Here is a 9,692-nt window from a genome sequence, read left to right as displayed (position 1 = left end):
TCTCCTTGTGTCAATACATTCCAGTGGCTGGTGGACCATCTGCATGGTGGTTGTGACATCTAGCTACTTTTGCGGCAGCCTTGGTTACTCTGGGGGCTGTGGTGAGCTACCCACATGGATGTGATGTTTTTGGCATGCTCCTTGGCACTGGTCGTGTGCCTGGAGCTAGGTTTTGTTTTTAATTTTATATATTGAACACATGTAACTTTAATAATGTTAACTTCTATATAGTTTTCCATAGTGGCTGTGCTAATTTACAGTTCCACCAACACTGTAGAAGAGTTTCCCTTTCCCCACATCCTTGCCAGCATTTGTATTGAGTTTGTATCCAAAGGAATTGAATCATCATGTTGAAAGGATACCTGAACTCCTATGTTCATTGTAGCTTTATTTGCAATAGCCAAATTATGGAACCAAACTGAGTGTCCATGGATAGATAAGGAAAATGTGGTATATATACACAATGGAATACTACTCAGCCATTAAAAAAAAAGAAAGAAAGAAAAAGAAAAAGAAATTCTGCCATTTGCAGCAATGTGGATGAGTCTGGAGAAAATTATGTTAAGTGAAATAAGCCAAACAAGGAAAGAGAAATACTGCATGTTCTCACTCATAACTGGGTGGAAAGAAAGAAATGAAGGAAGGAAGGGAAAAAAGGAAGAATGGAAGGAAGAAAGGAAGGAAGAGAGGGAGAGAGGAAGGAAGGAAGGAAGGAAGGAAGGAAGGAAGGAAGGAAGGAAGGAAGGAAGGAAGGAAGGAAGGAAGGAAGGACCACAACAACACGTTGAACTTACAGAAGGAAAGAACAAACCTAAGGATACTAGAGATGGGGGAGGGAGGGTGAGAATGATAGGTCAGGTAAAGGGCATAAATAAAAAATCACAATTTGTAATAATGAATACGTTAATAATAAAAAATAAAAAAATAATAATAATGTTAACTTCTGAAAGATTGCATCTTCATATCATGATCCCAGCCAGCCTGGTCTGGCCCAGATGCAAAAGAACACAAACTTATGATTAAATCTTGTCATAATTTACTCTTATTAATTGAGCATTACACACATTTTTAATGAAAGTATTCACTTGAAAGAGTGGTTGCATAGAACTCCCCACCTTGTGCCATGGGTAGCTTGAGGTACATGAGATTGCTTCAACTATTTGTTTAGCAGTCTTTGTTTTTCCAGGAGAGACTAAATAGCCATGTGAGTGCAAACAAATTGACCTAGCAGTCTGTTTTGATTCTGCTGATATTTTCAAGTTGATGATACACACTGTAAAGAAGCTGTTTAGATACTTCTTGGTGTATGAAAAGACTTGACCCTTAATCAAAGACTTTATAAACAATAGAAAACACGGTAACCTCAAGAGGTTTGAATAATAAAATAAATACTGATTTCAATGTCCTAGAAAATTAAAACAATAACAGATATTTATTAAGTGTCTTCACTTACTTAATTTCACAACACTTTGATAGAAAGTATTGCCAGCCTTATTGTACCACCCAAGGAAACTGAGGCTCACAAAGGTGTTAATTTGTGCCAAGTCACATTGCTAATAAACAGAGTAAGGGCTGAATACAAATATTCCAGCTCAAAAGTTCACAGTCTTACACAATGCATGGATTTGAGTCTAGTTCCCTCTTTGGGGAAAAAGATTTAAAAAGAGAAGTGTTCTATTAGCTCTAGGGTGCCATACCCCCAATTCAATTAAAGGATGCTTGAAAAGCATCTGTATTCAAAGGACTTTGATGAAACTAAATCAGTGTTACAGAGACAAAAATTAGTAATGCATTATTATTTCTGAGTCATATTCTAAGGGGCTTTATTTATAAAGTGTCAAAAAAAACTATATTTAGATGTAGATGGCCCTGTGAAAGAGAATAGAAGCCAGTGTATTTTCAGACTCTTAAAAGTTCTTCTCAGAGGCAAATTAAAGTCATATGTATAGCGCAACTGAATGAGACATACATCTGCTAGGTATACAATGTCAGGAAAGTTGCTTAACCTTTCTAAACCTAAGTCTATGAAAGATCGTTCTGCTGCTGGTAATGATACAATAAAAACTTTGGACTCACCCACTCACTAAAAACAACTAGAAAATTTAAATTTTAAAAATCTGCTCAAAATCATCAGAGCACTAATAAGATGGTGAGGAAAGACTGGATGAAGATGCTGGAGACAAGGAAACCCAGAGACATTTGGGGCTACTTTTTGCCTAGGCACTCAAATATTCTGAAAGAGGCAGCTGAGCAGCTGAGAAGTTAAGCTAAGCTTTGGACAGACCCATGAGGGTAAGGGAATAAAAATCCCCTCTGGTTTTGGGTTAAACACCCTAAAGTTTATGTGTCAGGAGTAAGGTGAGCCAAAGCAAGACTGGCCTTTACAGGAACTGAAGCTCAGGTTGGCTACAAGAATCTAGGATTGCTTGTGCACTACAGGCAAGGGTTATGATTGGAAGTAGATTCAGCCGGGCTTCTGGGGTGCTGAAACAGTTGGTCTGGAAGGTGTTTGCAAGAGTGACTGGCTTCATGTTCATTCATCGATCTGTGCACTTACGAATTGTATGCTTTTCTCTACTGGCTTTGTATTTCATTAAAAGCATTTTTTTAAAACATTTATTTTTAAGGCAAACACAAAAACAAAAACCTCTGCAATATTCTCTGATGTGTTAGCTACTTATTTACTCTTCTATGGTGTTGTTAGGATTTTTGTCAGTAGTAGACCTCTCATCCATGTCGTATATCTTAATACCAAGCTTCAAAATAAAAACAAACAAAAAATAAGAAAATAAATAAAATTTATTATCAGGATGTAGCCTGAAAATCCGGTATTGTGCAATTAATACTGGGCTGAGGGTTCTGCTTTTTCCCCAGTGTTTTGATCATGTGCAGTCACACCATGTACAGACACCAAAGTAGAAGACAGAGGACTGAAGATTGTGTACATTGCTGTTAGATTCTAAGAAAAAGAGAAAGAAGAAAGAGAGAGACAGAGTGAGAGAGAGAGAAGTAAGGAAGAAGAGAAGAAAGAAAAGAAAACTCCTGAAAAACAGATCCCTGGAGCACTGAAACCACTCTGTTTCCAGGAAAATGGCCAGGCTGGCAACATCTTCATTTCCAAAGACTTTTCAATGGCCTGGCTTCCTCCCAGAGACTCATATCACAGGTTCATACTCATTTTTTCAGGAATCTCACTCTGCACAATCCATTAAGAAATCCATTAAGAAATACCAGCTATCCCTACCATTCAAAAGAAACAGATGACAAGACTCCCTTCTCTTATTCTCACTCCCGACATCCTATCAATTTCTACTCAATTGAGACTGGTCGTTTCTTCAGTCCATAACTGTGTGCTTTTAGAGGGTAGCATTCTTGAAATAGATGTAATAACACTGACTTCTCTGGGTTAGTGTTGATGCCTGAACAGCACACAGTGCAGGGTCTAAAACATGAAAAGTCTCAGCAAATGCCATGTCCCTTGGCTTCTCTCTCATTTGACTTATTTTTTCAAGAGACTCTGTGCTTACTGGTTGTGCTGCTATATGCCAAAGCAACCAGTCAATTCGATCAACTATACTCAATTATTTTGAATTACATTTAAACCATGCCTTAAGTTACATTTCAGATGAAATAGAATACCTGGTGTTTTGGAATCAGGGCTAAGTGGGCTATATGGTGACCCAAACTGTCTTAGCATTTCCCTTAGTGTGACTAAATTTTAGATAGGCTTCTTCCTTATTCAAAGCCTCTGACCTCACTTTTTAAAGAGGATTTGCTTTAGAAAACTTTGAATTATAAATCCTTTCTCTGCCTCTTTGAGATGTAGATCGTGCCAGTTTTACAAGCCAGGAATGTCTTCCTCAAGAACTCCAGAACCACCTCTTTGAGATGTAACAGTGCCCCATCTCCTACTTTCTGTTGGAAAATAAGAGTCTAACTTTATAGAGTCATGAAGATACAGAGAAAGTTTACTTTTCATTTGAGTAAGGCCGATTAGCAAACACAGATGGCCTTTGAGCTCCCTACAGAACTGGGTGTGCAGACTTGCTCTTTGCTCTCTCCCATGGTGCTGGTAATAGTATTGCAATGAAATCAATTTCTGTCTGCTCATTTTGTATAGTATATATATTTTTTTTAACAATGGAGACATGTACATGAGTGTGTATTTGTAATTTGATATTAGTCACGAATGAATATAACCCTGTTATGATGTATTCCTATCTGAATACCTGTAAACTTATCAGAGTTCCTGGGACAGAAAGACTACAACACATAACATTGAAGGAAGAGCACGTGTAAATCAATCAATAAGTCATTGATTCAATGTATCATAGAGTTGTCATGTTGAATCAGAATCAATCTCTCTCTCTCCTTCTCTGTCTTTCTCTCTCTCCTTTTACTCACTTCCAAGATCATATGTAAAAGGTGTTTCAAAATAAATAATCACCATATTACACTCAGAAACATCCAAGTGAAATACATATTTTAAATAGATATTAGTAATAGATCATTCAATATGTGGCTCACTCTGTTCAGCACCTTAAGCAGATCTGCTGTATTGTTTTTGACAGTGATATAAAGTTTCTTTACCCTTTCTTTAACTCATTTCTTATGAAAGTGCTGATTTTCAGCCAAAAGAAGAGTTCAGTTCTGCTTATTAAGCAAGGGTATTATCAGCCACCTTGGATATGTCTGTTTGCCCAATTGTTTTCAGTTGAAATACTGTCATGAATATCTTCCAACACACTTTCCTTCCTAGGAAGCTACGTATTAATAATTAGTGAGTTACACCTGTTCTATCTGTCACATCAGATTCATTATTTTCATAACAGGAATCTACCAACAGACTGTGCAGGAATCACACAGTCTTACTTTTCTTTTTTGATATGACTCTCAGTTAAATCCTTCACTAAGCAGGCAGGGCTGTATCTAATATCTGTGGGATGTTGTTACTTTAAAAAAAGAGAGAGAAATCAATGCTTGTTTGTTCAATAACAGAGAAAAAGAGAAGAGAACACGTTTGCAAACAGCAGGTGAGGTTTTCAATTTGGAAAGCAATCAGAGTATCAGTTGTCTGCCTTGAAGAGCAGAGCCCATAGATATATACCAACGCAGGGGAGGAGATCCAAACGTAGCTCTTCTTTATTTTGAGATTTAAAATTTGCAACAACATTCTGGACACTCCCACTTATATTCCAATTCTGAAAGCTTATGCAGTGAGGCTGAACTTCCATTCTTAGCAGTCTGCCTAGCCTTGTTACTTGCTTCTGTATATATCTTAGGACAAAATTTCTAATTTGCTCTATAATAAAGAAATATGAATTCTGAAATATAGGCATGCATTCACTATCGAAAACAAAAAAAATCCATTTAGCATTTATAGAGCTCCTAGTCTCTCCCAGGCATTATAACAGACACTGAGACTGCAGAGATGTTTGCTCTAATGTTCATTCTTAGAAGTTAAACTTGAGTACGGAGTATAACCCAGAAAAATATAAGCCCATATATAATGTCAAGAATTCCATGCTTTCCCAGCATACTAAAAACACAAGCTTATTTGTCTAAGTAATGCATATGAAAACAAAAATAGGCTAACCTGTATTTAATAAAATATTGACTTTTCACTAGACCCACGTGAATCATATAAGCACTATGAGAGCCTTGAGTTAACTTAGTGAAGAGAAGGGTAAGGGCTACTGCGTTTTTTCAAGTCTTTCATAACCATAAGAAAATATCTGGCTGGGCTTGAAATAAAATGCATGTACTGAACATAGATTTCCGTCCTGCAGCAATGTGAGAACATTATTTTCAACACTATTTGCCAAGAGCAGACTCTGGTTTCTTCTGCTAAAAAGAGGCAACCTGATGATTTGAACCCAGGAACTCCTGACTGATTTCTATGATTTCTGCATATTAAAAAGCATCCTAGCATAGCAAATTCTATCTGTTCATATCTAGTAAATTTTTATCAATAGCATTTATTCTAAAACTTACTCCCTTATGTCTTATAAGTACTTACAGTATTATGTAGTGAGGACTTCCAAATATGAATGGGGAATAAATATACCGTCCAGCATGTAAACATAACACAATTGCACAAACTCTTTTTCCCAGACAGATTATTATATAAAAAAATACAAAGAGAACAAAAAGATCAACTTTCAGCTACCCAGCAGGGAGCAACCAGGGGAGTGTAGGTCCCATCCTTACACTTAGCTTCTCTTGAGATCATGCTGTCATCTTCCATTGTCTGAACTGAGAAGGATGCTGTTCATATAGATGGGCCTTCCAGGACCAGAGCCGGATGGAGAAGATTGGGTTTGGAATGGAAAACGTAGAATCTCCGGAACAGTCCTCTCTTTGTTCTTCAGCATCCACTCTTCCACTGAGATGAGGGTACTCAAAATCTCATCAGTCACTGCATCATTACACACAGTGTCAATTTTCTTCATACTTCCAACTAAAAGCTGAAAAACTCTTTTATCTTTATTATCTTTGAAGTAATTTAATAGGGGAAAAGGATTTAAACATAAAACCTAACCTAAAATATATCTCTAACATTTTCTAGTTCTTTATCTGTTCTATAACTGTTGTCAGGGCTTAGATTGATAATTGGGATTTCTTCTCCAACCATTTATACCATGTCTTCCTCTGAGTCTCTGTCAGTGTCTCTGCTGGACATGGATACTTTACATGGTGGTGACACAAGCTTTCATTAATGAGGAGTCTAGGTCCTTGGTCCTAGAAACCTATTTTGCTGTAATTTTCCACTGTCCTAAACTAATGGGAAACCCAGTGTTTCCCTAGGATTCTACACACACACACACACACACACACACACACACACACACACACACACACACACAGTGTTCTTTGCTTTCTTTGTGTGGTAGCAACACAAATTCTTATAGGTACACAAATTAATCATCCAAGTTCTACATCTCTGCTTGAAGAATCCAGTGATGTCTGGGAAAGAGTCTTAACTTGTAATTTAACAAAACTGTTCTGCAAGTAGAGGCATTCCTATTTTGAGACTAGTTTTTCTAACCCACGTAGGTCAATTTTGGGGGGATAGGAAGAAAATGAGTTGTATGTGTAGTGATTAGGGGATCAATGTTTCCTGTGCCTGTTGGTTCCTGGACTAAACACTCAGGTATGCATGTTTCTATATTTTGACCACTTATTGAAGACCTATATCTCATCCTGTGGTCACCCCAACCTCATAGAGTGTTGCCTCCAAGGTGGCACCCCATCTTTAAAAGACCATTCTATGATTCTATAAAGCTAGCCCTTTCTGGATAATGAGGTATAGGAAAAGACCAGGGTTCCAGTCAAGATGGCAGAGTAGTCAGTTTCTGGTGTCACTCATTTCCACAGAGTGACCAATTTGCAACTATTAAGGAGCAATGACAGAAGACCTGAGATGCGCCAGAACAGGCAGGAACCATGCACCATGGAACCCCAGTCCAGGTTTCTCCTCACTGCTTAGAGAGACTTTAGAGCTTCTAGGCCCCCATGCCCTGAGCCAGCCATGCAGTAAAAGGCAGGCAGCATGGGACCACCAGCTCAGGCCAGGCCCTGCCACTGTGAGAGACTTAAGAGTCTCAGGGCCACCATGCCCAAAGCCAGCCATGCTGAAGAAGGCAGGTGAGGCAGGACCTCCAGCCCAAGCAGGTCCCTGCTGCCAGGAGAGATTTAAGAGCCTCTGGGACCCTAGCCATGAGCCAGCTGTCCCAAAAAAGGCAGGTGCTATGGGATCCCCAGCCCAGGCTAGTTCCTGCCACCCAGAATCAGCAGTCTCTTCAGGATCCAAGCCAGACATCAGGATGAAATGAGTGGACTGTGATACCCCCTGCCACAATGACAAAACACCAAAGGAAAGATAACAGAAATATGAAAAATCAAGGAAGTGCATCACCACCAAAGGAGAATAATAGCTCTCAAGTGCTAGATCCTATAGAACAGGAAATCTTTGAAATGACTGACAAGGAATTTAGAATAACAATACTAACGAAACTAAATAAAATACAAGAAAACTCAGTTAGACAACAGAATGAAATGAGAAAAAATATACAGGATCTGAAAGAAGAAATGTACAAAGAAATCAATGCCTTGAAAAAGAATGTAGCAGAGCTTGTGGAGCTGAAGGATTTATTCAATGGAATAAAAAACATAACAGAGAGTTTAGCCAACAGACTAGAACAAGCAGAAGAGAGAATTTCTGACCTTGAAGACAAGCTGATTGAATTAACACAGGAAGACCAGAAAAAAGAAAAAAAAAAAAAACCTGAAGAAAATCTAAGAGAGATAACAGACAACCTTAAGCACTCAAATTTGTGAATCATGGGTATTCCAGAAGGGGAGGAAAAAGGAAATGTCATTGAAAACATATTCAATGAATAATAACAGAAAACTTCCCAGGAATAAGGAAAGTCACAGATCTTCAGATTCAGGAAGCCCAAAGATCCCCAAACACATTCAACCCAAAAAGGTCTCTCTCCAAGACATGTGATAATCAAACTGGCAAAGCTCAAAGCTGCAAAAGTGAAGTGGCAAGTCACCTACAAGGGAGCACCAATCAGAATAACATCAGACTTTTCCTCAGAAATGATAAGGCCAGAAAAGAATGGGATGATATATTCAAAACACTAAAGGACAAAAATTGCCAGCCAAGAATACTTTGCCCAGCAAGGCTATCTTTCAGAAATGAATGACAAATAGTATATTTCTCAGGCAAACAAAAACTGCAGGAGCTCACTACCACATGATCAGCCTTACAAGAACTTCTCAAGGAAGTACTGGGTTTGATATCACAAAAATAACCATCACGGCCATAAATACTCAAGAAAGAACAATACTTATCACCCAAACAAAAATGCTAGCAAAGAGAAAAAATAGTTTATCTGTCATCACAAGAGTAACCCACAAACACAGAAGACAAACAGAAAATTAGGAAGAAAGGAACAAAAGGTTCTTAAGATATCTAAAGAAAAATCAATAAAATGCTAGGAGTAAATTACCACCTTTCAAAATAACTCTAAGTGTAAACGGATTAAATTCCCCATACAAAAGATACAGACTGAATGACTGGATTAAAGTGATGGACCCAAAAATATGCTGCCTTCAAGAGACTCACCTGACCTGTAAAGACGCACATAGACAAAGAGTGAGAGGATGAAAAAAGATATATCATACAAATAGAAATGAAAAATGAGCTGGAGTAGCTATTCTTATGTCAGATAAAAGAGACTTTAAAGCAAAAACCATAAAAAGAGACAAACAAGGCTACTATATAATGATAAGAGGACCTATCCATCAAGAAAATATAACAATCATAAATATATATGCACCCGATGTTGGAGCAGCCAGATTTAGAAAGCAAACACTATTAGATCTAAAGAATGAGAAAGATACTAACACCATAATAGCGGGGGACCTGAGCACACCACTCTCATCATTGGACAGATCATCTAGGCAAAAAATCAATAGAGAAACACAAGATATAAACAACACTTTAGACCTATTGGACTTGGTAGATATCTACAGAACATTCCATCCAACTATCTCAGAATATTCATTCTTCTCATCAGCATATGGAACATTCTCCAGGATAGACCACATCTTAGGTCACAAGTCAATTCTCAACAAATTCAAAAAAACTGGAATTATTTCATGTATTTTTTCAGATTGCA

This window comes from Cynocephalus volans, chromosome 10 (assembly GCF_027409185.1).
Source record: "Cynocephalus volans isolate mCynVol1 chromosome 10, mCynVol1.pri, whole genome shotgun sequence".
NCBI lineage: Eukaryota > Metazoa > Chordata > Mammalia > Dermoptera > Cynocephalidae > Cynocephalus > Cynocephalus volans.
The sequence above is the reverse complement of the archived record's forward strand: the minus strand, read 5'-3'. Positions refer to the sequence as shown.